Below are 26,999 nucleotides of genomic sequence, written 5' to 3'. Positions count from 1 at the left end.
CAAGGTACATCAATGTGTATCTATGCTACTACTCTGTCATTTTTATCATGCACTCTCATCATTTTTGTCATTTATTTTTTCTGTTTTAGATAAGCTATATACAGAGTTGTAGTTTTATCAATTGTTTGTCCTTCTAATATTTTGTTCAATGTAAAGTTGTGTTCAGTTGGAGATTAAATTTTTATTATGTTTTGTGAGGCTAACTTGGCCTAAGTCTGTTGGCAAATTGAGAGAGTTTAGCCTAACTGACTTGCTAATTGTTTCGTGTGCAGATTGCTTAAACTGGAGTGCAATCAAGATAACAAAAGAGGAAATTTATATTGCATTTACTTCAACTTTTAAAATTTTTTTACTACTACGACATTCACTTCCAATTTCTTAAATTTGTTTGTTGATTTATGTGCAGATGTCAGTTTGTCGAGTTTGATTTGGGTATATTCTTGATTGCCATTTAGTTCCATCTCATTTAGAGTCTAATTGGAGTCAAGAATTTCTGAGTAGACAGCAGCAACAACACCTCAGTGTGGAGCTTGGAGCAGGCTAGAAACTACCATCCAAATAGGGAAGTTGTCTAACTTACCCTTGTTTTGAATTGTTGCTTCGGTTTTAGCTTTTAAGTGATAGTTTTGAATGGATACCCTACTGATTGAAGTTTAAATATCTGTGCAGCTTTGGATTGATGAGAATAGGAAGGTTAGCGCACAAGATTGCAAATTGAGTGCACCTAGGATTCATTTTCCACGTCAAGTGTGCAAGACCGGGAAAGGGAGAATTCTTTATCTTGTGCATTGTATCTTGCAATCTGTTTAGCCAAGAGAATATTAAGCTGTGTGATATATGTGTGCAGGATTGAAAATCAGACCAAAAGAATTGAATTAAAGGAGCACAAAGTTGTCCAGAAACAACAAGAGTGGAGCACGTGATTTTTGTTTACCTTTATTTTGTCGACAAAGTTTACCTTTATTTTGTTTCAACATATTAATTCTAACTCCTTTGGCAGCCTTCTTGGGTAATTGATGAAGAATTTGGCATGGGTTATCGCGGGAAGAAATCTACATCAATTGTGACTAAATCTTCAGTTGAACAATACAGTTAGTATATTAATCTTTTTTTCCTTAGGTAATACTTAGTTGATTCAAAAACTTGGTTTCATGAGTTGATATATTGAATATCTACTCTATTCAGAGAGTTTCAATTCTTTAATTATATCTCTATGCTTATATTGTGCCAGTTATGGGTATCCCCGGCTCTTGAACTACTTTCACCCAATGGTCTTTATCATGTTGACAAAAAAATCGCCAGCCTGCAATGCTCTTGGACTCGGACTTTATTGTGTACCTTTATACGATACCTTGGGTATGTCACCTCTTCGTTATCTTGTTTCTACACCATGTTCATGCTTATACTCAAATGCAATTAAAATTTACTTTTGTCATCTATTATTGTACAGAGTTGCTGCTAGCTATCAAGGAAGTGTTATCTCAAAAGCTTTGATGTTGTGAGAAAAGTTGCAGCATTTGTGGCCATGTAACATTTTTTTCTATTTAATCCTTAATCATATCCTTGACCGTAATTGTAATCCTTACCCTAACCCTGATCATAACTCTTACCCTAATCTTAGCTCTAAATATAAGCATACAACTTGAGACTTGCTGGTAAAACTTTAATAGAAGGTTCAATTAGTTAAGATTATGTTTTTCTTAAACTTCATTCTTTTTCTTGGTTGCAGGGGTTGAATGATAGTTCATCTAAAACATCCTTGATAGAAGAAAGAAACGCGCATGCCCTAGCCATAATCCCTACCGAAATTGGTGAGCTTTAATTTACCAGCTTTCAAAATTCTACAATTTAGTAAGATGTGGTGGATAATATGTACAAAATTCTACAATTTAGTGAGGTGTGGTAGATAATACGTACCAACTGTTTTGTGCGTACAATGGATTACGACTTTGCTAATCATCATCGGGCAAAGGAGGGTTTAGGAGGTAGAGTTTGTCTTATTTTGTCTTGTCTGGAGCAACACGTTTATCTACACATGTGGGAAAGGTTACTTACGGGTGGTGACTTCTTGTAATGTCCTACAAGGATATGGTATGTTCTTTTTAAATGTGAGAATCAAACTTATTATGTTTTTGGTTGAAGATGAAAGTTAATATACAATATTACATTTGATTTGTTATGTCTTCAAATATAATTAGTTGTAGTAATTGTTTGCAATTGAAAATTGTTTGTCTTATCATGATTTTTCTTTGTTGTACAGCTTGGAGCCTTGAATTATATACTACCGGATGAAGTCGTACTTGTTTCCAACGCTACCACCCTCATTATTGGCACTCTTGTGTCCATTGCTCCAAGAGCTACTCCTTCAATTACAGTAGTGACAGATAAGAAATCTTATGTTCTCCTTACGACACATTTTATTTTGAACCAAGAATTGTTTAGCATTGTATGAGTACCATTTTAGGGCAAAGCACATAGGACATAGGGCATAGCACATAGGACATAGGGCATAGGACATAGGACATAGGACATAGGACATAGGGCATAGGGCATAGGGCTTAGTAGGGCTTAGTAGGGCTTAGTAGGGCTTAGTAGGGCTTAGTAGGGCTTAGTAGGGCTTAGTAGGGCTTAGTAGGGCTTAGTAGGGCTTAGTAGGGCTTAGCAGGGCTTAGCAGGGCTTTGCAGGGCTTAGCAGGGCTTAGTAGGGCTTAGTAGGGCTTAGTAGGGCTTACTAGGGCTTACTAGGGCTTACTACCGCTTAGTAGCGCTTAGTAGCGCTTAGTAGCGCTTAGTAGGGCTTAGTAGCGCTTAGTAGCGCTTAGTAGCGCTTAGTAGCGCTTAGTAGCGCTTAGTAGCGCTTAGTAGCGCTTAGTAGCGCTTAGTAGCGCTTAGTAGCGCTTAGTAGCGCTTAGTAGCGCTTAGTAGCGCTTAGTAGCGCTTAGTAGCGCTTAGTAGCGCTTAGTAGCGCTTAGTAGCGCTTAGTAGCGCTTAGTAGCGCTTAGTAGCGCTTAGTAGCGCTTAGTAGCGCTTAGTAGCGCTTAGTAGCGCTTAGTAGCGCTTAGTAGCGCTTAAAGGCTTAGGTCAAAGTATGATTAGGGAATAGGGCTTAATATACTAAGACATAAGACTTAGGCCTTAAAGGTTAGAACTTAGTGCTCTGCCATTTAAGTTCAAATTTGTTCTCAAAGTTTGAATTGCTTCAACTAAATGGTTTTGTTGTTGTGGTTGTTTTCTTTTTAACATTGCTTACTTGTTGTATTTTGTAGATTTCTTTGAAATGGAAATTTATGTTTCCGAAAGAGGATGAGGCGCACAAATAAAATCAAAACATTATGGTAGCGATATCTTTTCATACTGTTTATTTACATTTCAAAACTTGTATTGCTTATGTTATGCATTCATGAATGATTTATGCATTCATTTTTCATAACACCTCTATTTGATTTTAGCCTTGATTTTTATCTCTTTTTTCCTCACCTATACCTTGGCCACCTTATAAGCCTTGATTGAAGTCTTATTGATCTTGAGTGTATTTCTAATTCAATTGGTGTGATTAGAAGTTTTCCAAGTTTATGATTGCGTGAATTTGCATAATGTGTTGAGAGTTAAACACCTAGATGTTGAAGTCTGAGGTTATTCTTATATTGACATACTATAGAGAGACCGAAACACCTCATATCCTGGGACCGGTGGGTTATGCAATTTTCCACCTTCATGTTAGGGCCATTCAGGATTTGTATGATGTATGCAATTTGATGTCCTGTCTATGAATGAGATTTGTCACAATTGTTGTTGTCTGCATACTTTGATTTTTAGGTACTGTCTTCTTGCTTGCATGCATTTGAGATAATTAAGGTTGATTTTTCTTTTCCTTTCTTTTTTTATCTATGGGAAAATTATGAGACTTGTAGTTTACTGGCAAAGGCTATGGATGAAAGGCGATTGTTTGAGAAGCTGAAAGGCCTCCAAAAATACAAATTTAGTATGTTCCTATCATATTTTTCTATACTATACTGCAAATACCTTGCCTTTGAATGTTTTTAACCTTTGATTTCATGCAGAAATTCAAAAAGATTATATTCTGTTGACTAACAAAGAATCTGCGTCAGACATTCCTAAAGATGCCTAGTCCAGAGTCAGTTTGGGAGTTGTTTTCTTTTAGGTTAATGTTTTCTTTGGTTGAAATTATTATCCTAATTTTTTTGATTCTGATGTTTCTTTTATTTGTGCAGTGTTTTCACTCCTTAATATCCTAGATCGTGTTTTATGACATGTGTGAACTCCTCATGAAAAATGAAGATGGAATTTATCCAGGTAATTTTACTTAGTTTCTTTCTATCATAAATCTTACCGTAGATCTGGAACTTGCTTGATTTAATTTGGTTTAATTGAAACTCATCAGAATGACTCTATTTCATTGATTGGTTATGTTGATGTAAAAGTCACACTTGTCCAATGAATTCACGGTTAAAATTGGCCAGTGAAATGCTGAACTCATTTTTTTGTGTCTGTGATTATATTACCATTCTTATATCCTATATTTTGTCGACATAATATTTCAGTTGCTGCATGTCTTCCTAGTCTAAGGGTCGTTTTCTGGTGTGCTATTCCATTTTTGATTGAGTGGCTCTCTTTTTGCTTTTATTTTGTGTATGTGATTATGGTACTGTTCTTATATCATATATTTTGTTGACATATTAATTCAGGACCATGTAGTTTGGTTTCGGATGTTTTCCAAATGATTAACTTTTTCAATTGTGGTGTGGTGGAAACATCTGAGACTGGATAAAGTAGAACAGGATTTCATTTTTGCTGTCTTTTGTATTATTTTTCTTCTGTTTTTTTTCAAGAATTTTTTGTTTGTTTGAATGTGGATCATTGAACATTACTGGCTTAAAGGTTTTTCTATTTGAGTTATACCTAGTTTTCTAGTCTCTGTAATTGTTTTATTTGCATTTTATGAAATGTTATGTGTTATTTGTGCTCTCTGTTTTCTTGTTTGCTTTATCTTGTTATTTTTTTTTCCTTCTTATATTTGCTTTTTCTAAACAACGGATATTCTTTTTGGACTCCTTTTTTTTTGGAGTCTTTCTTTATATTTTGTTATTAGGTCTTATGTTCTTGCCATCTTTTAGTTCTTGTTTAGTTTTTTACGTGGTTTAGGACTTGGTGTTGAAATATTGAATTATTTGTGTAAAGAGTATTATGTTATGCATATATGTAATCAATAGTTTTTTGTTTTTAATTTTTTTTCCTTAGGTAATTCTTAGTTGATTCAAAAACTTGGTTTCATGAGTTGAAGTGCTTAGCATATGACAGATTCCCCTTTTGTACATAAGTTTGCATATTGGATCCTTGTTTATATGTTTTGATATTTTATTTTTTTGCATATGATATGATAATATTTTTATTTTCTAGCATTTTGTTCTTTTGAGCTTAATTCATATATCTACTGGTTTGCAGGGTGCCAATCCAGCAGAATGAATTATGAGCATGGAGGTAAATTTTATTTTGATTTCCCTTGCCTTCTGTTTTCTGTGTTTTTTTCATCTTAATTTTGCTGCTCGCTCGGAAGTAGTTACCCTACATGTGGGAGTTCTTTTTTTTGCAGTATTCATGTGTTGAACTCTTTTGACTTTTGTTGGCCCCAGGTATGAAATTGATCATCATTTAGTAACAACATTTTTTAATTTCGCTTATTTTGTGCCTCGCTTTGTTCTTTGGTGTCCCTACAAAAGAGCTTTAATCGCATGTCAAAGGAACTCATCTGTCGAGAAATCGAATTAGAAGCCGCGAGGGAGGATGGAAAAGGTGTTAACTGTTAGTCTCTACAGTATGTTTTTTGTGCAATTGTTTTATTGCAAAGTTTTGATGATTTTGTTGATGTTACTTATGTTATTACAGACATTGGGTCAAAGCAAATGCGGATTCGAACCAGTTCTCTGGATGTCTAGCAGTTTCGATTTACTCAAGTAGAAACTCGAGTTTTACAACTCCCAAGGTACATCAATGTGTATCTATGCTACTACTCTGTCATTTTTATCATGCACTCTCATCATTTTTGTCATTTATTTTTTCTGTTTTAGATAAGCTATATACAGAGTTGTAGTTTTATCAATTGTTTGTCCTTCTAATATTTTGTTCAATGTAAAGTTGTGTTCAGTTGGAGATTAAATTTTTATTATGTTTTGTGAGGCTAACTTGGCCTAAGTCTGTTGGCAAATTGAGAGAGTTTAGCCTAACTGACTTGCTAATTGTTTCGTGTGCAGATTGCTTAAACTGGAGTGCAATCAAGATAACAAAAGAGGAAATTTATATTGCATTTACTTCAACTTTTAAAATTTTTTTACTACTACGACATTCACTTCCAATTTCTTAAATTTGTTTGTTGATTTATGTGCAGATGTCAGTTTGTCGAGTTTGATTTGGGTATATTCTTGATTGCCATTTAGTTCCATCTCATTTAGAGTCTAATTGGAGTCAAGAATTTCTGAGTAGACAGCAGCAACAACACCTCAGTGTGGAGCTTGGAGCAGGCTAGAAACTACCATCCAAATAGGGAAGTTGTCTAACTTACCCTTGTTTTGAATTGTTGCTTCGGTTTTAGCTTTTAAGTGATAGTTTTGAATGGATACCCTACTGATTGAAGTTTAAATATCTGTGCAGCTTTGGATTGATGAGAATAGGAAGGTTAGCGCACAAGATTGCAAATTGAGTGCACCTAGGATTCATTTTCCACGTCAAGTGTGCAAGACCGGGAAAGGGAGAATTCTTTATCTTGTGCATTGTATCTTGCAATCTGTTTAGCCAAGAGAATATTAAGCTGTGTGATATATGTGTGCAGGATTGAAAATCAGACCAAAAGAATTGAATTAAAGGAGCACAAAGTTGTCCAGAAACAACAAGAGTGGAGCACGTGATTTTTGTTTACCTTTATTTTGTCGACAAAGTTTACCTTTATTTTGTTTCAACATATTAATTCTAACTCCTTTGGCAGCCTTCTTGGGTAATTGATGAAGAATTTGGCATGGGTTATCGCGGGAAGAAATCTACATCAATTGTGACTAAATCTTCAGTTGAACAATACAGTTAGTATATTAATCTTTTTTTCCTTAGGTAATACTTAGTTGATTCAAAAACTTGGTTTCATGAGTTGATATATTGAATATCTACTCTATTCAGAGAGTTTCAATTCTTTAATTATATCTCTATGCTTATATTGTGCCAGTTATGGGTATCCCCGGCTCCTGAACTACTTTCACCCAATGGTCTTTATCATGTTGACAAAAAAATCGCCAGCCTGCAATGCTCTTGGACTCGGACTTTATTGTGTACCTTTATTGGATACCTTGGGTATGTCACCTCTTCGTTATCTTGTTTCTATACCATGTTCATGCTTATACTCAAATGCAATTAAAATTTACTTTTGTCATCTATTATTGTACAAAGAGTTGCTGCTATCAAGGAACTGTTATCTCAAAAGCTTTGATGTTGTGAGAAAAGGTTCAGCATTTGTGGCCATGTAACATTTTTTTCTATTTAATCCTTAATCATATCCTTGACCCTAATCATAATCCTTACCCTAACCCTGATCATAACTCTTACCCTAATTTTAGCTCTAAATATAAGCATACAACTTGAGACTTGCTGGTAAAACTTTAATAGAAGGTTCAATTAGTTAAGATTATGTTTTTCTTAAACTTCATTCTTTTTCTTGGTTGCAGGGGTTGAATGATAGTTCATCTAAAACATCCTTGATAGAAGAAAGAAACGCGCATGCCCTAGCCATAATCCCTACCGAAATTGGTGAGCTTTAATTTACGAGCTTTCAGAATTCTACAATTCATCAAAGCTTTAATTTACCAGCTTTAATTTAACATTCTGAAATGGAAACTAAAACCCAGATTGTGCTTAACGAATCCAAAATGTCTTTTTGAAAAAAAAATGAGATTCATTTAACCAAACCAATGTAATGATTGCTGCTGGATTTTGTCTCGGACTGTTTTTGCTGCATAATTGTTCATTGTGCCACGTTCAAATCAAAATCAAAACCACATTTCTGTTCTTTATTTCCAATCCTACACTGTATAAGCATTTAGAATTCTCACTTTGGGCATAATAGTTGATGCCAAATTGGCCATTTTTGGTTATGTATTTTCTTTGTTTGCATTGTCATTCCAGTTTTCATTTAGTTTCTTATCAGGCAAATTTTTATTTTATACCGTTATTCAATTGCTCATCTAGCCTTATTTGCTTAGAAATGGCCCTGTTTCAATTGTTTAAGTCATTTCAATTGCATTAGCAACTTCGAAACTCCAGTTCTGTTTTCAAACCAGAAAAATTGCATAAAAACATCTCTCTTGTAGTCTGTCACATAGGAATCTAAATTCTGTATTCGTTTTCGTGTTTTCATGCATTGTCTTTAATACCCACTTAGAGTTCGTGCATACTTTGCATCTTTTTTACCAATTCAATACTATTAAATTCATTCCATTTTTGCATATAGTCTGATTGCATCAGATTTGACTAAATTAATTGCATTGTTTGGTACTTGTTCAATTTGATCATTGCATATGCAGTTTATCTCCATTCATAGTATTCTCAAAAGCTTTGATGTTGTGAGAAAAGTTGCAGCATTTGTGGCAAAGGTGTCAAAGGAACTCATCTGTCGAGAAATCGAATTAGAAGCCGCGAGGAAGGATGGAAAAGGTGTTAACTGTTAGTCTCTACGGTATGTTTTTTGTGCAATTGTTCTATTGCAAAGGTTTGATGATTTTGTTGATGTTACTTATGTTATTAAAGACATTGGGTCAAAGCAAATGCGGATTCGAGCCTGTGCTCCGGATGTCTAGCAGTTTGGATTTACTCAAGTAGAAACTCGAGTTTTACAACTCCCAAGGTAGATTAATGTGTATCTATGCTACTACTCTGTCATTTTTATCATGCACTCTCATTACTTTTGTCATTTATTTTTTCTGTTTGAGATAAGCTATATACAGAGTTGTAGTTTTATCAATTGTTTGTCCTACTAATGTTTTGTTCAATGTAAAGTTGTGTTCAGTTGGAGATCAAATTTTTATTATGTTTTGTGAGGCTAACTTGGCCTAAGTCTATTGGCAAATTGAGAGAGTTTAGCCTAACTGACTTGCTAATTGTTTCTTGTGCAGATTGCTTAAATTGGAGTGAAATCAAGATAACAAAAGAGAAAATTTCTATTGCATTTACTTCAACTTTTAAAATTGTTTACTACTACGACATTCACTTCCAATTTCTTAAATTTGTTTGTTGATTTATGTGCAGATGTCTTGTCGAGATTGCTTAAACTGGAGTGAAATCAAGATAACAAAAGAGAAAATTTCTATTGCATTTACTTCAACTTTTAAAATTGTTTACTACTACGACATTCACTTCCAATTTCTTAAATTTGTTTGTTGATTTATGTGCAGATGTCAGTTTGTCGAGTTTGATTTGGGTATATTCTTGATTGCCATTTAGTTCCATCTCATTTAGAGTCTAATTGGAGTCAAGAATTTCTGAGTAGACAGCAGCAACAACACCTCAGTGTGGAGCTTGGAGCAGGCTAGAAACTAACCATCCAAATAGGGAAGTTGTCTAACTTACCCTTGTTTTGAATTGTTGCTTCGGTTTTAGCTTTTAAGTGATAGTTTTGAATGGATACCCTACTGATTGAAGTTTAAATATCTGTGCAGCTTTGGATTGATGAGAATAGGAAGGTTAGCGCACAAGATTGCAAATTGAGTGCACCTAGGATTCATTTTCCACGTCAAGTGTGCAAGACCGGGAAAGGGAGAATTCTTTATCTTGTGCATTGTATCTTGCAATCTGTTTAGCCAAGAGAATATTAAGCTGTGTGATATATGTGTGCAGGATTGAAAATCAGACCAAAAGAATTGAATTAAAGGAGCACAAAGTTGTCCAGAAACAACAAGAGTGGAGCACGTGATTTTTGTTTACCTTTATTTTGTCGACAAAGTTTACCTTTATTTTGTTTCAACATATTAATTCTAACTCCTTTGGCAGCCTTCTTGGGTAATTGATGAAGAATTTGGCATGGGTTATCGCGGGAAGAAATCTACATCAATTGTGACTAAATCTTCAGTTGAACAATACAGTTAGTATATTAATCTTTTTTTCCTTAGGTAATACTTAGTTGATTCAAAAACTTGGTTTCATGAGTTGATATATTGAATATCTACTCTATTCAGAGAGTTTCAATTCTTTAATTATATCTCTATGCTTATATTGTGCCAGTTATGGGTATCCCCGGCTCTTGAACTACTTTCACCCAATGGTCTTTATCATGTTGACAAAAAAATCGCCAGCCTGCAATGCTCTTGGACTCGGACTTTATTGTGTACCTTTATACGATACCTTGGGTATGTCACCTCTTCGTTATCTTGTTTCTACACCATGTTCATGCTTATACTCAAATGCAATTAAAATTTACTTTTGTCATCTATTATTGTACAGAGTTGCTGCTAGCTATCAAGGAAGTGTTATCTCAAAAGCTTTGATGTTGTGAGAAAAGTTGCAGCATTTGTGGCCATGTAACATTTTTTTCTATTTAATCCTTAATCATATCCTTGACCGTAATTGTAATCCTTACCCTAACCCTGATCATAACTCTTACCCTAATCTTAGCTCTAAATATAAGCATACAACTTGAGACTTGCTGGTAAAACTTTAATAGAAGGTTCAATTAGTTAAGATTATGTTTTTCTTAAACTTCATTCTTTTTCTTGGTTGCAGGGGTTGAATGATAGTTCATCTAAAACATCCTTGATAGAAGAAAGAAACGCGCATGCCCTAGCCATAATCCCTACCGAAATTGGTGAGCTTTAATTTACCAGCTTTCAAAATTCTACAATTTAGTAAGATGTGGTGGATAATATGTACAAAATTCTACAATTTAGTGAGGTGTGGTAGATAATACGTACCAACTGTTTTGTGCGTACAATGGATTACGACTTTGCTAATCATCATCGGGCAAAGGAGGGTTTAGGAGGTAGAGTTTGTCTTATTTTGTCTTGTCTGGAGCAACACGTTTATCTACACATGTGGGAAAGGTTACTTACGGGTGGTGACTTCTTGTAATGTCCTACAAGGATATGGTATGTTCTTTTTAAATGTGAGAATCAAACTTATTATGTTTTTGGTTGAAGATGAAAGTTAATATACAATATTACATTTGATTTGTTATGTCTTCAAATATAATTAGTTGTAGTAATTGTTTGCAATTGAAAATTGTTTGTCTTATCATGATTTTTCTTTGTTGTACAGCTTGGAGCCTTGAATTATATACTACCGGATGAAGTCGTACTTGTTTCCAACGCTACCACCCTCATTATTGGCACTCTTGTGTCCATTGCTCCAAGAGCTACTCCTTCAATTACAGTAGTGACAGATAAGAAATCTTATGTTCTCCTTACGACACATTTTATTTTGAACCAAGAATTGTTTAGCATTGTATGAGTACCATTTTAGGGCAAAGCACATAGGACATAGGGCATAGCACATAGGACATAGGGCATAGGGCATAGGGCATAGGACATAGGACATAGGGCATAGGGCATAGGGCTTATTAGGGCTTATTAGGGCTTATTAGGGCTTATTAGGGCTTAGTAGGGCTTAGTAGGGCTTAGTAGGGCTTAGTAGGGCTTAGTAGGGCTTAGTAGGGCTTAGTAGGGCTTAGTAGGGCTTAGTAGGGCTTAGCAGGGCTTAGCAGGGCTTAGCAGGGCTTAGCAGGGCTTAGCAGGGCTTAGCAGGGCTTAGCAGGGCTTAGCAGGGCTTACTAGGGCTTACTACCGCTTAGTAGGGCTTAGTACCGCTTAGTAGGGCTTAGTAGCGCTTAGTAGCGCTTAGTAGCGCTTAGTAGCGCTTAGTAGCGCTTAGTAGCGCTTAGTAGCGCTTAGTAGCGCTTAGTAGCGCTTAGTAGCGCTTAGTAGCGCTTAGTAGCGCTTAGTAGCGCTTAGTAGCGCTTAAAGGCTTAGGTCAAAGTATGATTAGGGAATAGGGCTTAATATACTAAGACATAAGACTTAGGCCTTAAAGGTTAGAACTTAGTGCTCTGCCATTTAAGTTCAAATTTGTTCTCAAAGTTTGAATTGCTTCAACTAAATGGTTTTGTTGTTGTGGTTGTTTTCTTTTTAACATTGCTTACTTGTTGTATTTTGTAGATTTCTTTGAAATGGAAATTTATGTTTCCGAAAGAGGATGAGGCGCACAAATAAAATCAAAACATTATGGTAGCGATATCTTTTCATACTGTTTATTTACATTTCAAAACTTGTATTGCTTATGTTATGCATTCATGAATGATTTATGCATTCATTTTTCATAACACCTCTATTTGATTTTAGCCTTGATTTTTATCTCTTTTTTCCTCACCTATACCTTGGCCACCTTATAAGCCTTGATTGAAGTCTTATTGATCTTGAGTGTATTTCTAATTCAATTGGTGTGATTAGAAGTTTTCCAAGTTTATGATTGCGTGAATTTGCATAATGTGTTGAGAGTTAAACACCTAGATGTTGAAGTCTGAGGTTATTCTTATATTGACATACTATAGAGAGACCGAAACACCTCATATCCTGGGACCGGTGGGTTATGCAATTTTCCACCTTCATGTTAGGGCCATTCAGGATTTGTATGATGTATGCAATTTGATGTCCTGTCTATGAATGAGATTTGTCACAATTGTTGTTGTCTGCATACTTTGATTTTTAGGTACTGTCTTCTTGCTTGCATGCATTTGAGATAATTAAGGTTGATTTTTCTTTTCCTTTCTTTTTTTATCTATGGGAAAATTATGAGACTTGTAGTTTACTGGCAAAGGCTATGGATGAAAGGCGATTGTTTGAGAAGCTGAAAGGCCTCCAAAAATACAAATTTAGTATGTTCCTATCATATTTTTCTATACTATACTGCAAATACCTTGCCTTTGAATGTTTTTAACCTTTGATTTCATGCAGAAATTCAAAAAGATTATATTCTGTTGACTAACAAAGAATCTGCGTCAGACATTCCTAAAGATGCCTAGTCCAGAGTCAGTTTGGGAGTTGTTTTCTTTTAGGTTAATGTTTTCTTTGGTTGAAATTATTATCCTAATTTTTTTGATTCTGATGTTTCTTTTATTTGTGCAGTGTTTTCACTCCTTAATATCCTAGATCGTGTTTTATGACATGTGTGAACTCCTCATGAAAAATGAAGATGGAATTTATCCAGGTAATTTTACTTAGTTTCTTTCTATCATAAATCTTACCGTAGATCTGGAACTTGCTTGATTTAATTTGGTTTAATTGAAACTCATCAGAATGACTCTATTTCATTGATTGGTTATGTTGATGTAAAAGTCACACTTGTCCAATGAATTCACGGTTAAAATTGGCCAGTGAAATGCTGAACTCATTTTTTTGTGTCTGTGATTATATTACCATTCTTATATCCTATATTTTGTCGACATAATATTTCAGTTGCTGCATGTCTTCCTAGTCTAAGGGTCGTTTTCTGGTGTGCTATTCCATTTTTGATTGAGTGGCTCTCTTTTTGCTTTTATTTTGTGTATGTGATTATGGTACTGTTCTTATATCATATATTTTGTTGACATATTAATTCAGGACCATGTAGTTTGGTTTCGGATGTTTTCCAAATGATTAACTTTTTCAATTGTGGTGTGGTGGAAACATCTGAGACTGGATAAAGTAGAACAGGATTTCATTTTTGCTGTCTTTTGTATTATTTTTCTTCTGTTTTTTTTCAAGAATTTTTTGTTTGTTTGAATGTGGATCATTGAACATTACTGGCTTAAAGGTTTTTCTATTTGAGTTATACCTAGTTTTCTAGTCTCTGTAATTGTTTTATTTGCATTTTATGAAATGTTATGTGTTATTTGTGCTCTCTGTTTTCTTGTTTGCTTTATCTTGTTATTTTTTTTTCCTTCTTATATTTGCTTTTTCTAAACAACGGATATTCTTTTTGGACTCCTTTTTTTTTGGAGTCTTTCTTTATATTTTGTTATTAGGTCTTATGTTCTTGCCATCTTTTAGTTCTTGTTTAGTTTTTTACGTGGTTTAGGACTTGGTGTTGAAATATTGAATTATTTGTGTAAAGAGTATTATGTTATGCATATATGTAATCAATAGTTTTTTGTTTTTAATTTTTTTTCCTTAGGTAATTCTTAGTTGATTCAAAAACTTGGTTTCATGAGTTGAAGTGCTTAGCATATGACAGATTCCCCTTTTGTACATAAGTTTGCATATTGGATCCTTGTTTATATGTTTTGATATTTTATTTTTTTGCATATGATATGATAATATTTTTATTTTCTAGCATTTTGTTCTTTTGAGCTTAATTCATATATCTACTGGTTTGCAGGGTGCCAATCCAGCAGAATGAATTATGAGCATGGAGGTAAATTTTATTTTGATTTCCCTTGCCTTCTGTTTTCTGTGTTTTTTTCATCTTAATTTTGCTGCTCGCTCGGAAGTAGTTACCCTACATGTGGGAGTTCTTTTTTTTGCAGTATTCATGTGTTGAACTCTTTTGACTTTTGTTGGCCCCAGGTATGAAATTGATCATCATTTAGTAACAACATTTTTTAATTTCGCTTATTTTGTGCCTCGCTTTGTTCTTTGGTGTCCCTACAAAAGAGCTTTAATCGCATGTCAAAGGAACTCATCTGTCGAGAAATCGAATTAGAAGCCGCGAGGGAGGATGGAAAAGGTGTTAACTGTTAGTCTCTACAGTATGTTTTTTGTGCAATTGTTTTATTGCAAAGTTTTGATGATTTTGTTGATGTTACTTATGTTATTACAGACATTGGGTCAAAGCAAATGCGGATTCGAACCAGTTCTCTGGATGTCTAGCAGTTTCGATTTACTCAAGTAGAAACTCGAGTTTTACAACTCCCAAGGTACATCAATGTGTATCTATGCTACTACTCTGTCATTTTTATCATGCACTCTCATCATTTTTGTCATTTATTTTTTCTGTTTTAGATAAGCTATATACAGAGTTGTAGTTTTATCAATTGTTTGTCCTTCTAATATTTTGTTCAATGTAAAGTTGTGTTCAGTTGGAGATTAAATTTTTATTATGTTTTGTGAGGCTAACTTGGCCTAAGTCTGTTGGCAAATTGAGAGAGTTTAGCCTAACTGACTTGCTAATTGTTTCGTGTGCAGATTGCTTAAACTGGAGTGCAATCAAGATAACAAAAGAGGAAATTTATATTGCATTTACTTCAACTTTTAAAATTTTTTTACTACTACGACATTCACTTCCAATTTCTTAAATTTGTTTGTTGATTTATGTGCAGATGTCAGTTTGTCGAGTTTGATTTGGGTATATTCTTGATTGCCATTTAGTTCCATCTCATTTAGAGTCTAATTGGAGTCAAGAATTTCTGAGTAGACAGCAGCAACAACACCTCAGTGTGGAGCTTGGAGCAGGCTAGAAACTACCATCCAAATAGGGAAGTTGTCTAACTTACCCTTGTTTTGAATTGTTGCTTCGGTTTTAGCTTTTAAGTGATAGTTTTGAATGGATACCCTACTGATTGAAGTTTAAATATCTGTGCAGCTTTGGATTGATGAGAATAGGAAGGTTAGCGCACAAGATTGCAAATTGAGTGCACCTAGGATTCATTTTCCACGTCAAGTGTGCAAGACCGGGAAAGGGAGAATTCTTTATCTTGTGCATTGTATCTTGCAATCTGTTTAGCCAAGAGAATATTAAGCTGTGTGATATATGTGTGCAGGATTGAAAATCAGACCAAAAGAATTGAATTAAAGGAGCACAAAGTTGTCCAGAAACAACAAGAGTGGAGCACGTGATTTTTGTTTACCTTTATTTTGTCGACAAAGTTTACCTTTATTTTGTTTCAACATATTAATTCTAACTCCTTTGGCAGCCTTCTTGGGTAATTGATGAAGAATTTGGCATGGGTTATCGCGGGAAGAAATCTACATCAATTGTGACTAAATCTTCAGTTGAACAATACAGTTAGTATATTAATCTTTTTTTCCTTAGGTAATACTTAGTTGATTCAAAAACTTGGTTTCATGAGTTGATATATTGAATATCTACTCTATTCAGAGAGTTTCAATTCTTTAATTATATCTCTATGCTTATATTGTGCCAGTTATGGGTATCCCCGGCTCTTGAACTACTTTCACCCAATGGTCTTTATCATGTTGACAAAAAAATCGCCAGCCTGCAATGCTCTTGGACTCGGACTTTATTGTGTACCTTTATACGATACCTTGGGTATGTCACCTCTTCGTTATCTTGTTTCTACACCATGTTCATGCTTATACTCAAATGCAATTAAAATTTACTTTTGTCATCTATTATTGTACAGAGTTGCTGCTAGCTATCAAGGAAGTGTTATCTCAAAAGCTTTGATGTTGTGAGAAAAGTTGCAGCATTTGTGGCCATGTAACATTTTTTTCTATTTAATCCTTAATCATATCCTTGACCGTAATTGTAATCCTTACCCTAACCCTGATCATAACTCTTACCCTAATCTTAGCTCTAAATATAAGCATACAACTTGAGACTTGCTGGTAAAACTTTAATAGAAGGTTCAATTAGTTAAGATTATGTTTTTCTTAAACTTCATTCTTTTTCTTGGTTGCAGGGGTTGAATGATAGTTCATCTAAAACATCCTTGATAGAAGAAAGAAACGCGCATGCCCTAGCCATAATCCCTACCGAAATTGGTGAGCTTTAATTTACCAGCTTTCAAAATTCTACAATTTAGTAAGATGTGGTGGATAATATGTACAAAATTCTACAATTTAGTGAGGTGTGGTAGATAATACGTACCAACTGTTTTGTGCGTACAATGGATTACGACTTTGCTAATCATCATCGGGCAAAGGAGGGTTTAGGAGGTAGAGTTTGTCTTATTTTGTCTTGTCTGGAGCAACACGTTTATCTACACATGTGGGAAAGGTTACTTACGGGTGGTGACTTCTTGTAATGTCCTACAAGGATATGGTATGTTCTTTTTAAATGTGAGAATCAAACTTATTATGTTTTTGGTTGAAGATGAAAGTTAATATACAATATTACATTTGATTTGTTATGTCTTCAAATATAATTAGTTGTAGTAATTGTTTGCAATTGAAAATTGTTTGTCTTATCATGATTTTTCTTTGTTGTACAGCTTGGAGCCTTGAATTATATACTACCGGATGAAGTCGTACTTGTTTCCAACGCTACCACCCTCATTATTGGCACTCTTGTGTCCATTGCTCCAAGAGCTACTCCTTCAATTACAGTAGTGACAGATAAGAAATCTTATGTTCTCCTTACGACACATTTTATTTTGAACCAAGAATTGTTTAGCATTGTATGAGTACCATTTTAGGGCAAAGCACATAGGACATAGGGCATAGCACATAGGACATAGGGCATAGGACATAGGACATAGGACATAGGGCATAGGGCATAGGGCTTATTAGGGCTTAGTAGGGCTTAGTAGGGCTTAGTAGGGCTTAGTAGGGCTTAGTAGGGCTTAGTAGGGCTTAGTAGGGCTTAGTAGGGCTTAGTAGGGCTTAGCAGGGCTTAGCAGGGCTTTGCAGGGCTTAGCAGGGCTTAGTAGGGCTTAGTAGGGCTTAGTAGGGCTTACTAGGGCTTACTAGGGCTTACTACCGCTTAGTAGCGCTTAGTAGCGCTTAGTAGCGCTTAGTAGGGCTTAGTAGCGCTTAGTAGCGCTTAGTAGCGCTTAGTAGCGCTTAGTAGCGCTTAGTAGCGCTTAGTAGCGCTTAGTAGCGCTTAGTAGCGCTTAGTAGCGCTTAGTAGCGCTTAGTAGCGCTTAGTAGCGCTTAGTAGCGCTTAGTAGCGCTTAGTAGCGCTTAGTAGCGCTTAGTAGCGCTTAGTAGCGCTTAGTAGCGCTTAGTAGCGCTTAGTAGCGCTTAGTAGCGCTTAGTAGCGCTTAGTAGCGCTTAGTAGCGCTTAGTAGCGCTTAGTAGCGCTTAGTAGCGCTTAGTAGCGCTTAGTAGCGCTTAGTAGCGCTTAAAGGCTTAGGTCAAAGTATGATTAGGGAATAGGGCTTAATATACTAAGACATAAAGGTTAGAACTTAGTGCTCTGCCATTTAAGTTCAAATTTGTTCTCAAAGTTTGAATTGCTTCAACTAAATGGTTTTGTTGTTGTGGTTGTTTTCTTTTTAACATTGCTTACTTGTTGTATTTTGTAGATTTCTTTGAAATGGAAATTTATGTTTCCGAAAGAGGATGAGGCGCACAAATAAAATCAAAACATTATGGTAGCGATATCTTTTCATACTGTTTATTTACATTTCAAAACTTGTATTGCTTATGTTATGCATTCATGAATGATTTATGCATTCATTTTTCATAACACCTCTATTTGATTTTAGCCTTGATTTTTATCTCTTTTTTCCTCACCTATACCTTGGCCACCTTATAAGCCTTGATTGAAGTCTTATTGATCTTGAGTGTATTTCTAATTCAATTGGTGTGATTAGAAGTTTTCCAAGTTTATGATTGCGTGAATTTGCATAATGTGTTGAGAGTTAAACACCTAGATGTTGAAGTCTGAGGTTATTCTTATATTGACATACTATAGAGAGACCGAAACACCTCATATCCTGGGACCGGTGGGTTATGCAATTTTCCACCTTCATGTTAGGGCCATTCAGGATTTGTATGATGTATGCAATTTGATGTCCTGTCTATGAATGAGATTTGTCACAATTGTTGTTGTCTGCATACTTTGATTTTTAGGTACTGTCTTCTTGCTTGCATGCATTTGAGATAATTAAGGTTGATTTTTCTTTTCCTTTCTTTTTTTATCTATGGGAAAATTATGAGACTTGTAGTTTACTGGCAAAGGCTATGGATGAAAGGCGATTGTTTGAGAAGCTGAAAGGCCTCCAAAAATACAAATTTAGTATGTTCCTATCATATTTTTCTATACTATACTGCAAATACCTTGCCTTTGAATGTTTTTAACCTTTGATTTCATGCAGAAATTCAAAAAGATTATATTCTGTTGACTAACAAAGAATCTGCGTCAGACATTCCTAAAGATGCCTAGTCCAGAGTCAGTTTGGGAGTTGTTTTCTTTTAGGTTAATGTTTTCTTTGGTTGAAATTATTATCCTAATTTTTTTGATTCTGATGTTTCTTTTATTTGTGCAGTGTTTTCACTCCTTAATATCCTAGATCGTGTTTTATGACATGTGTGAACTCCTCATGAAAAATGAAGATGGAATTTATCCAGGTAATTTTACTTAGTTTCTTTCTATCATAAATCTTACCGTAGATCTGGAACTTGCTTGATTTAATTTGGTTTAATTGAAACTCATCAGAATGACTCTATTTCATTGATTGGTTATGTTGATGTAAAAGTCACACTTGTCCAATGAATTCACGGTTAAAATTGGCCAGTGAAATGCTGAACTCATTTTTTTGTGTCTGTGATTATATTACCATTCTTATATCCTATATTTTGTCGACATAATATTTCAGTTGCTGCATGTCTTCCTAGTCTAAGGGTCGTTTTCTGGTGTGCTATTCCATTTTTGATTGAGTGGCTCTCTTTTTGCTTTTATTTTGTGTATGTGATTATGGTACTGTTCTTATATCATATATTGTTAGGAATAAAAGAGAATGAGTTAGACACGTGTGAGACACGTGTAAGGAGAGTAATATGTTATAGTTGTTAGAAGAGAGAGAAGGTATAAATAATAAACTAAGTAGGGGGAGAGGGGGATGGGAGAATTTGTTCAGACTGGATATTTTCCAGAGGAGGAAGGTTAGGCTTCCTTGGGGTGATTCTTGTATTCTAATTCACTCTTTCATCATTAATACATATATACATACTTTTCCATTCTTTATTCGAGAGTTGTGGTGAGAAGAGAGTCTTGATTAGGTTATTGGCATAAAGTAACCTAACAAATTGGTCCGACCTGCCGGATCCAAATCGGAGGAGTTGCGCGATGGAGAACATGTTGAATGCACTGGAGGAAAAGTGGGAAGGAAGATTTGATTCCATGGAGGCGACGTTGGAGGATATTCAAGCGGAGTGGAGGGGAATGGCTCGAAAAGCAAATCGTGACCGTGGAAGACGAAACATTAATCGCGACCGTGGGAGAAGAAGGAACCAGCGTCGGAGCTCCGAAGGGAGTCGCGATTCCGTCAACGCTGAACGCAAACGGCGACCACCAGAGAAGTCGGAGGACGAAGCGGAAGAGGACAGAGGAGACGTGCAACGTAGCGGGATGAAGCGCATTGAACTCCCAACATTCGAAGGAGTGGACCCCATGGGCTGGATCGCGAAGGCAGAGAAATTTTTCGATCTACAGAACTTGACGGAGAGGAAGAAGATGAAGTTGGTATATACCTGTATGGAGAGAGGCGCGAGCTACTATTGGATTCGTTTCTGGCGGAAGAAAACCCGACATCCAAATTGGAAGATATTCACGGAAGCGCTGACGCGGAGGTTCGGCGAACTGAATCGAGACACCGTTTGTGAGGAGCTGGCAGCGGAGCGACAGGAGGGAAGCGTCAACAAGGACTTCCAGGAGTTGGGAAATTCGGTGCCACAAGCATCGGGAAAACCAGATCACTCATTTTCTGTTTCTGTCGATCTTGGAGCTGGCATTATAAATGGTGTTGAGGCTGTGGGGGCTATTGAGCGAAGATCAGATACTTATTCGTTGATTGGTGATCCGTTCAATCTTGGGTCGACAATGATGAACAGTGATTGCCTTCGCAATGACAAAGAAACCAAACAAAACAATTCGGCAAATAGACCATTTAATTCCGAAAGGGACAGTTCGGTGGAAAGAAAGCTTGATGAGGATATTTTGAGCTCTCAGGTGAGGAGGGTTAGGGATTGGCACTACACTCACTTGGAGCATGATTGTGCTGCTTCACTTAATAATGTTTCTCTTTCCGATGGGAATCACGATAAAGTGTATAGGAGTTTTGGAGGAGATCATGGTATGATTATAAGGGGTCACAGTTTCGTTGTTGAGTATCTGGGAGAAAGAATCACAATTCCCTTGAACCACATTGTAACAAATGTGTCAAATGATATCAAGGAGCCTGGTCAAAATTATAAAATCAAAGTTTCTACAGCAAATAACAACGATTTCTTTGGTGATACTGTTCTTGTTACTGTTTTACTGGGCAGTTTGAAGGCTGGAACTATACAGTGGTACCCACCTTTGCCACAATGGAAATGTTTTTCGGGGAAGCGTTTTAGTTATGGAACTCTAAATACAGTGGTTCTGGAATTTCCTAGTGAAGTTTGGGATTATGCTGGGGACTACTTGGCAGCAACAAATGCGAGGAGAAACACTGGTCACTACTTTATGTTTTGTAATGTTAGGAACGCAGTTGGGGTTCCTGCCCTTATTGCATTAGAAGTTGGTAAAGTAGCCATAGATGGTCAAAGCTGGAGCTCTTCGGGTCATCTCAAACATGCAATTAAGGTTCTCCGAAAATTTTTTGGGCAGGATTCAGTTCCAGATCATGTTACATATGTGGTGACTGATTGGGATACTGTTTGGGGGGCGATGATGAGTGGACTACGTGAGTCTGTTAGCAAAATGGACATATTGAGCACTGGAAATGAATATATTGTTGAGATGAAGGGATTAGAAATCAGAGACAAACTTTATCTCTTTGAGTCGGGAGGTTTGGATGGGAATTTAGGAGCTACCTGTTTGGCATCCCTGGGAAAAATGAAAGTAGATTGGTGGCAGTTGAGCATGGAGATTGAGCAGGAAGAATGGAAGACATCGGTGGAGGATTCGAGGAGCAGAATGTTGGAAGTTGATAGAATCCAGGAAGAATGGAAGATATTGGAGGAGGATTTGCCACCACCCAAGCCTCCAGACTTGAATTGGAGGGCATCACCTGGGAAGGGAAGAGGAGCATTACGGCAAATAACAGTTCCCTAACTTCAACCTTGAGGACAAGGTTGATTTTGAGGGGGAGAGTAATGTTAGGAATAAAAGAGAATGAGTTAGACACGTGTGAGACACGTGTAAGGAGAGTAATATGTTATAGTTGTTAGAAGAGAGAGAAGGTATAAATAATAAACTAAGTAGGGGGAGAGGGGGATGGGAGAATTTGTTCAGACTGGATATTTTCCAGAGGAGGAAGGTTAGGCTTCCTTGGGGTGATTCTTGTATTCTAATTCACTCTTTCATCATTAATACATATATACATACTTTTCCATTCTTTATTCGAGAGTTGTGGTGAGAAGAGAGTCTTGATTAGGTTATTGGCATAAAGTAACCTAACATATATTTTGTTGACATATTAATTCAGGACCATGTAGTTTGGTTTCGGATGTTTTCCAAATGATTAACTTTTTCAATTGTGGTGTGGTGGAAACATCTGAGACTGGATAAAGTAGAACAGGATTTCATTTTTGCTGTCTTTTGTATTATTTTTCTTCTGTTTTTTTTCAAGAATTTTTTGTTTGTTTGAATGTGGATCATTGAACATTACTGGCTTAAAGGTTTTTCTATTTGAGTTATACCTAGTTTTCTAGTCTCTGTAATTGTTTTATTTGCATTTTATGAAATGTTATGTGTTATTTGTGCTCTCTGTTTTCTTGTTTGCTTTATCTTGTTATTTTTTTTTCCTTCTTATATTTGCTTTTTCTAAACAACGGATATTCTTTTTGGACTCCTTTTTTTTTGGAGTCTTTCTTTATATTTTGTTATTAGGTCTTATGTTCTTGCCATCTTTTAGTTCTTGTTTAGTTTTTTACGTGGTTTAGGACTTGGTGTTGAAATATTGAATTATTTGTGTAAAGAGTATTATGTTATGCATATATGTAATCAATAGTTTTTTGTTTTTAATTTTTTTTCCTTAGGTAATTCTTAGTTGATTCAAAAACTTGGTTTCATGAGTTGAAGTGCTTAGCATATGACAGATTCCCCTTTTGTACATAAGTTTGCATATTGGATCCTTGTTTATATGTTTTGATATTTTATTTTTTTGCATATGATATGATAATATTTTTATTTTCTAGCATTTTGTTCTTTTGAGCTTAATTCATATATCTACTGGTTTGCAGGGTGCCAATCCAGCAGAATGAATTATGAGCATGGAGGTAAATTTTATTTTGATTTCCCTTGCCTTCTGTTTTCTGTGTTTTTTTCATCTTAATTTTGCTGCTCGCTCGGAAGTAGTTACCCTACATGTGGGAGTTCTTTTTTTTGCAGTATTCATGTGTTGAACTCTTTTGACTTTTGTTGGCCCCAGGTATGAAATTGATCATCATTTAGTAACAACATTTTTTAATTTCGCTTATTTTGTGCCTCGCTTTGTTCTTTGGTGTCCCTACAAAAGAGCTTTAATCGCATGTCAAAGGAACTCATCTGTCGAGAAATCGAATTAGAAGCCGCGAGGGAGGATGGAAAAGGTGTTAACTGTTAGTCTCTACAGTATGTTTTTTGTGCAATTGTTTTATTGCAAAGTTTTGATGATTTTGTTGATGTTACTTATGTTATTACAGACATTGGGTCAAAGCAAATGCGGATTCGAACCAGTTCTCTGGATGTCTAGCAGTTTCGATTTACTCAAGTAGAAACTCGAGTTTTACAACTCCCAAGGTACATCAATGTGTATCTATGCTACTACTCTGTCATTTTTATCATGCACTCTCATCATTTTTGTCATTTATTTTTTCTGTTTTAGATAAGCTATATACAGAGTTGTAGTTTTATCAATTGTTTGTCCTTCTAATATTTTGTTCAATGTAAAGTTGTGTTCAGTTGGAGATTAAATTTTTATTATGTTTTGTGAGGCTAACTTGGCCTAAGTCTGTTGGCAAATTGAGAGAGTTTAGCCTAACTGACTTGCTAATTGTTTCGTGTGCAGATTGCTTAAACTGGAGTGCAATCAAGATAACAAAAGAGGAAATTTATATTGCATTTACTTCAACTTTTAAAATTTTTTTACTACTACGACATTCACTTCCAATTTCTTAAATTTGTTTGTTGATTTATGTGCAGATGTCAGTTTGTCGAGTTTGATTTGGGTATATTCTTGATTGCCATTTAGTTCCATCTCATTTAGAGTCTAATTGGAGTCAAGAATTTCTGAGTAGACAGCAGCAACAACACCTCAGTGTGGAGCTTGGAGCAGGCTAGAAACTACCATCCAAATAGGGAAGTTGTCTAACTTACCCTTGTTTTGAATTGTTGCTTCGGTTTTAGCTTTTAAGTGATAGTTTTGAATGGATACCCTACTGATTGAAGTTTAAATATCTGTGCAGCTTTGGATTGATGAGAATAGGAAGGTTAGCGCACAAGATTGCAAATTGAGTGCACCTAGGATTCATTTTCCACGTCAAGTGTGCAAGACCGGGAAAGGGAGAATTCTTTATCTTGTGCATTGTATCTTGCAATCTGTTTAGCCAAGAGAATATTAAGCTGTGTGATATATGTGTGCAGGATTGAAAATCAGACCAAAAGAATTGAATTAAAGGAGCACAAAGTTGTCCAGAAACAACAAGAGTGGAGCACGTGATTTTTGTTTACCTTTATTTTGTCGACAAAGTTTACCTTTATTTTGTTTCAACATATTAATTCTAACTCCTTTGGCAGCCTTCTTGGGTAATTGATGAAGAATTTGGCATGGGTTATCGCGGGAAGAAATCTACATCAATTGTGACTAAATCTTCAGTTGAACAATACAGTTAGTATATTAATCTTTTTTTCCTTAGGTAATACTTAGTTGATTCAAAAACTTGGTTTCATGAGTTGATATATTGAATATCTACTCTATTCAGAGAGTTTCAATTCTTTAATTATATCTCTATGCTTATATTGTGCCAGTTATGGGTATCCCCGGCTCTTGAACTACTTTCACCCAATGGTCTTTATCATGTTGACAAAAAAATCGCCAGCCTGCAATGCTCTTGGACTCGGACTTTATTGTGTACCTTTATACGATACCTTGGGTATGTCACCTCTTCGTTATCTTGTTTCTACACCATGTTCATGCTTATACTCAAATGCAATTAAAATTTACTTTTGTCATCTATTATTGTACAGAGTTGCTGCTAGCTATCAAGGAAGTGTTATCTCAAAAGCTTTGATGTTGTGAGAAAAGTTGCAGCATTTGTGGCCATGTAACATTTTTTTCTATTTAATCCTTAATCATATCCTTGACCGTAATTGTAATCCTTACCCTAACCCTGATCATAACTCTTACCCTAATCTTAGCTCTAAATATAAGCATACAACTTGAGACTTGCTGGTAAAACTTTAATAGAAGGTTCAATTAGTTAAGATTATGTTTTTCTTAAACTTCATTCTTTTTCTTGGTTGCAGGGGTTGAATGATAGTTCATCTAAAACATCCTTGATAGAAGAAAGAAACGCGCATGCCCTAGCCATAATCCCTACCGAAATTGGTGAGCTTTAATTTACCAGCTTTCAAAATTCTACAATTTAGTAAGATGTGGTGGATAATATGTACAAAATTCTACAATTTAGTGAGGTGTGGTAGATAATACGTACCAACTGTTTTGTGCGTACAATGGATTACGACTTTGCTAATCATCATCGGGCAAAGGAGGGTTTAGGAGGTAGAGTTTGTCTTATTTTGTCTTGTCTGGAGCAACACGTTTATCTACACATGTGGGAAAGGTTACTTACGGGTGGTGACTTCTTGTAATGTCCTACAAGGATATGGTATGTTCTTTTTAAATGTGAGAATCAAACTTATTATGTTTTTGGTTGAAGATGAAAGTTAATATACAATATTACATTTGATTTGTTATGTCTTCAAATATAATTAGTTGTAGTAATTGTTTGCAATTGAAAATTGTTTGTCTTATCATGATTTTTCTTTGTTGTACAGCTTGGAGCCTTGAATTATATACTACCGGATGAAGTCGTACTTGTTTCCAACGCTACCACCCTCATTATTGGCACTCTTGTGTCCATTGCTCCAAGAGCTACTCCTTCAATTACAGTAGTGACAGATAAGAAATCTTATGTTCTCCTTACGACACATTTTATTTTGAACCAAGAATTGTTTAGCATTGTATGAGTACCATTTTAGGGCAAAGCACATAGGACATAGGGCATAGCACATAGGACATAGGGCATAGGACATAGGGCTTATTAGGGCTTAGTAGGGCTTAGTAGGGCTTAGTAGGGCTTAGTAGGGCTTTGCAGGGCTTAGTAGGGCTTAGTAGGGCTTAGTAGGGCTTAGTAGGGCTTACTACGGAGGAAAGCACCGGTTATTGGTTCTTAATTTTTATAATAGTTATATAAAAATCATATTCAAGATGAATCATAATTAATTAATCGACATTGTAAAATTTTACATTTAATTGTCTTTTTTCGGTAATTTTTATTATATAATGCAGCCACTGCTTACATATATTTTTTTCTTTAATAATTACTTGTTTGTTGATATAAAATTTAGTTTATTCATCACCTGCTCTTTAACATGAGAAGTGTAAAAGAGAAAATGTGAAAATAAGTATTATTTGGCTACAAATAAACTACTTAAGATTCATCATTAAATATGAATATGTATATCTTTCTGTAACATCCCAAAATATAGTAATTACCATAATTGAGAATTAATTACAATTAATAATATAAACAGTGCAGTCTTTGCATTAACTCAGATTTAAAAGCCGAACGACACCAGTACAAGGGAAGCGCGCATAAACGCTTACAAGGGAAACTAAAACGAATGCTTCAAATATATACTAACGTACGCTAAACAGAAGCAAAACAATAACTAGGACGAACGGCTATACAAAAACACTTGGCCGAACGTTCAATCGAAGCTAACAACTTCAGTCCTAATTTAACGAGCGTGTTCAGGCTCGGTCTTTACTTCCACTTTCACAAGATTTGCATCTTCCAAATTTCCTTCTTCCAGCATTTCTTCAACGGACGTACCACCATCTGCTCACATCCACAACGGATGATCATTGCATTTGACAAGACGGAGAT

This window comes from Vigna umbellata, chromosome 11 (genome assembly GCF_029865625.1).
Source record: "Vigna umbellata cultivar VRB3 chromosome 11, Vumbellata_1.0, whole genome shotgun sequence".
NCBI lineage: Eukaryota > Viridiplantae > Streptophyta > Magnoliopsida > Fabales > Fabaceae > Vigna > Vigna umbellata.
This window is presented reverse-complemented; position numbering follows the sequence as displayed.